We start from the raw sequence: 5000 nt of genomic DNA, 5'->3' as shown, positions 1-5000 counted from the left end.
ACAGCACACAGCAAGCCCCAGACGGGATAGTTGAATAGACACAGGGATAACCAATCGGAATTCACAAGAGAGTAAAACGATATAACTGCCTCCCCCCCGCCTCACACACACACACACACACACACACACACACACACACACACACATCCCCCTTGTTTCAGCATTGATTAATATGTGACAAATATTGAAAAATTGTTCAGTTACGAGCAATATGTAGCCTATGCCTTTAACAATAGAATGCTTATTGATCTATTATTTCGTAACCGTAATGCGAACTCTCTCTCTCTCTCTCTTTCTCTCTCCACCCCCCGCTCATAAACACACACGGGCGTATATATATGCACACACACACACACATACACACACACACGCGCGCGCGCGCGCGCGCGCGCTTCAAACATTAGGCAAATCAACTGAATGATAGAGCAGAAAAAAATAATCAAGATATATATATATAAAGCCAGGGAGAGAGAGAGAGAAAGAGAGAGAGAGACAGATGTTTATGTGTGTTTGTGGAGAGAGAGACTCAGAGAGAGAGAGAGAGACTCTTGAAAATTGTTGAAATTCAGAAAACAGGAGGCTGCGGTCGTTGAACTGCCGTGGTGGGAATGTAAAACAGGCAAACAAAAAGAAGTAAAAGAATAATGAAAGGTAAAGAACCATGCTGAGAGAATCCAAAGCAATGGAAGAAAAGACAAAGAAGGGCAGTCGAACACATTAACCAGACACAAAGAGAAAGAGAGACAGACAAAGATGAATCTGTACACAACACATCAGACTAAATCGCTAAATAACAACACATCAGACTAAATCGCTAAATAACAACACATCAGACTAAATCGCTTTAGAAATAACACCCAAAGTAAAACTGACATAACTGTAGACATACACAATCAAACAGCCGATTAGTGCCCAGAAAAACAAAACGTACATGGAAATTTATCTGGAAGACAAAAAACAGAACGCAAAAGTCAAGACTGCAGACATCACAAAAAAGGACGTGACTTGACTCAGTGTCAGACATCAAAACTGCCTACTCACGGACACTGCAGACGGCCTAGGGAAGAGGGACGCTTAAGACTGATGCCATCAAACTGATCTTTCATGTCCTGGAGGCGCACAGGGGACACTGTAAACAGTCATCATCATCTCCATATCTGACACTGCAATCATCACACCACTAACCGCTGTACTTGGCATTACAGATGACACTGCAGTCATCACACCGCTAATCACTGTACTTGGCATTACAGATGACACTGCAAACAGTCATCATCACACCACTAACCGCTGTACTTGGCATTACAGATGACACTGCAAACAGTCATCATCACACCACTAACCGCTGTACTTGGCATTACAGATGACACTGCAAACAGTCATCATCACATCACTAATCGCTGTACTTGGCATTACAGATGACACTGCAAACAGTCATCATCACACCACTAACCGCTGTACTTGGCATTACAGATGACACTGCAAACAGTCATCATCACATCACTAATCGCTGTACTTGGCATTACAGATGACACTGCAAACAGTCATCATCACATTACTAATCACTGTACTTGGCATTACAGATGACACTGCAAACAGTCATCATCACATCACTAATCGCTGTACTTGGCATTACAGATGACACTGCAAACAGTCATCATCACATCACTAATCGCTGTACTTGGCATTACAGATGACACTGCAAACAGTCATCATCACATCACTAATCGCTGTACTTGGCATTACAGATGACACTGCAAACAGTCATCATCACATCACTAATCGCTGTACTTGGCATTACAGATGACACTGCAAACAGTCATCATCACATCACTAATCGCTGTACTTGGCATTACAGATGACACTGCAAACAGTCATCATCACATTACTAATCACTGTACTTGGCATTACAGATGACACTGCAAACAGTCATCATCACATCACTAATCGATGTACTTGGCATTACAGATGACACTGCAAACAGTCATCATCACATCACTAATCGCTATACTTGGCATTACAGATGACACTGCAAACAGTCATCATCACATCACTAATCGCTGTACTTGGCATTACAGATGACACTGCAAACAGTCATCATCACATCACTAATCGCTGTACTTGGCATTACAGATGACACTGCAAACAGTCATCATCACATCACTAATCGCTGTACTTGGCATTACAGATGACACTGAAAACAGTCATCATCACATCACTAATCGCTGTACTTGGCATTACAGATGACACTGCAAACAGTCATCATCACATCACTAATCGATGTACTTGGCATTACAGATGACACTGCAAACAGTCATCATCACATCACTAATCGCTGTACTTGGCATTACAGATGACACTGCAAACAGTCATCATCACATTACTAATCACTGTACTTGGCATTACAGATGACACTGCAAACAGTCATCATCACATTACTAATCGTTGTACTTGGCATTACAGATGACACTGCAAACAGTCATCATCACATCACTAATCGCTGTACTTGGCATTACAGATGACACTGCAAACAGTCATCATCACATCACTAATCGCTGTACTTGGCATTACAGATGACACTGCAAACAGTCATCATCACATTACTAATCACTGTACTTGGCATTACAGATGACACTGCAAACAGTCATCATCACATCACTAATCGCTGTACTTGGCATTACAGATGACACTGCAAACAGTCATCATCACTTCCTGGTAGATAAAGCACTCGACTACAAAGCGAGTCCTGGTTTCTACTCTCACAAGGACCGGGATTTTTACCACCACCACCACCCCTCTTCCACTGTCACTAATGTTGTGGTCCGCGTGCTAGTCTTTTGGATGGGACGATAAACTGGAGTCTTGTGTATGCACTTATTGCATAAAGAATCTGCAGCAACAATGGGGTGGTCCACTGCACAATTATCATTATGTTAAAAAAAACCACCCACATAACATACTTTTTAAATAGTAATGAATATTTTTTAATCCACACCGATGGGTTAACAATAACAATGAAACTGAAAACCCGGTAGGGGGAAGAGGTGGAGGGGAGGAGGTGTGACCAGTGGTTTCATATAGCGATCCAAATCGCATTTTGCTTACTAACAGTAACAAGTGTTTTGTCGAATCGAATGGCGTGTGCTGGAAATGGTAAGATTCCACCTAAAGCTGCCCACATCGATCGGCATTTCAATGTTTTTCCACCATGATAGATCTATAAATGTTTCAAACTTTCCCGGTTTTCATCACGACTTTTTGAGGCGCGACGGTGACTTCAACTATTCACATGCGGGTGACTATTTGAGTATGTCCCAGGACGGTTGTCATTTCTGCACTGACCATAAAACACAGAACTGAAATTCCCGTCCTTTATCCCTTGCCAGTAAACTTATCAAAAAGAAGAGGTTTTATTGTTTGTTTATCTGTTACGTTTGTTTTCTTGTTCGCTAACTGATGGGAAGTGCTTGTCAGCATTGGTTTGAAGTTGTGTACTTCTGAGGTCTAAAGGTTATTCTTCTTCAGTTCTTGTTTATTCCTTTACTAACGGGACAAACAGTGGCAGGCAGACAGAGACAGACAGAATGAAAGAGACAGACAGACAGGGAGACAGACAGAGAGGGGGGGGGAGGGGGGGTGAACTATCAGACAGACGCCGATGAGACAGACAGACAGAAGGCGCTGTTGTGATGTCAATAAAAAAGAGGAACTCGTGGATGATTATGACAATTTTATGTGGAAAAATACCATTTGAACAGAACAGCGCACAAGCTCGGGAAAGAGCAGTTCGCTTGGCGATGACGGTGATCATGATAATAGCGTTGATGAGGACGAATATAATACGATATGATGATGATGATGATAATGACTACGACGACGACTGGCAAAGATGATGCTGATGCTGATGACGATGACCATAATGATGATGAAAAATGACAACAACAATGGGCTACGGCATCGCCCGGCACGAAGTTGATTCATACTTGTCAACAATGCCGCTGAACATTACTATGCGGACAGACGATGGGATTACTGTGTACACATCGCATATCTAGGCAAATATACTTTTCTTTTCCCACGCGATCGATCTGTCAAAATCAGTAGATCTTGCGTAAGAGAAATAAAACCCACGTGGTCTTTTTTTTTTTTTTTTTTTTTTTTTTTTAAGATCACTTTCCGTGTCAATCTTTGCTAAAGGAAGAGAGATAGCTACGCCTGATTCGACGCAGTGTTTTTGTACACACTTGGTTGCTTCCCTTGGACCAAAACACACTGTTCTTGTTGCAAAAGTTCTGTGTACGGAGACATTGTGTGTGTGTGTGTGTGTGTGTGTGTGTGTGTTGAAAAATTGTATTTGTTTTGTTTTTTCTGGTCTCAGTCAACCGTTTCAACTTAGGTCCAAATGTTCTTCTGGAGTCAATCCAGAGTAACAACCTAGATCCAATAAAATTGTGGGCTGCTTTTCAGTTGTTCGTCCATCGTTACAACATATGTTTGTTTATTCTGCTGCATGGTGTCGTTAACTGTTACAACTTTGACCCATTTGTATTCAGTCCATCATTATTCAGATCTGTTTGTTCTGTTGCTGTCAGTCCGTCGTTACACTTATAGCTCCGGTATATTTTGCTCTGCTGGTGTTATTGCAGTGTTACAATTTTGGTCTTTCAGCCGGGGTGGTTCTCCCTGTTGGGCGAATCACAAAAAGATAGATGTTGATATTACGCCTAATATTAGCGCAAGTAACAGAACCCATGGCAACAAAAGCGTTGTCACCGACAAAAAAAATGATGTAGAAAAATCCACACTGATGGGAAAATAAATACACTTGTAGTCCGGGTGGCGCTGCACCGTAGTTTTCCCGACGTGACTTTCCCGAGGTTACACGACCAACATCGACTTGCCGATGACTCTGTCGTGGTTCATGCATGCTGGATATTTTCGTGTCTCCATAGCCCACCAAACACTGACATGGGTTACAAGATCTTTAACGTACGTATTTG

The sequence above is a fragment of the Babylonia areolata genome, chromosome 20 (genome assembly GCF_041734735.1).
Source record: "Babylonia areolata isolate BAREFJ2019XMU chromosome 20, ASM4173473v1, whole genome shotgun sequence".
NCBI lineage: Eukaryota > Metazoa > Mollusca > Gastropoda > Neogastropoda > Buccinidae > Babylonia > Babylonia areolata.
This window is presented reverse-complemented; position numbering follows the sequence as displayed.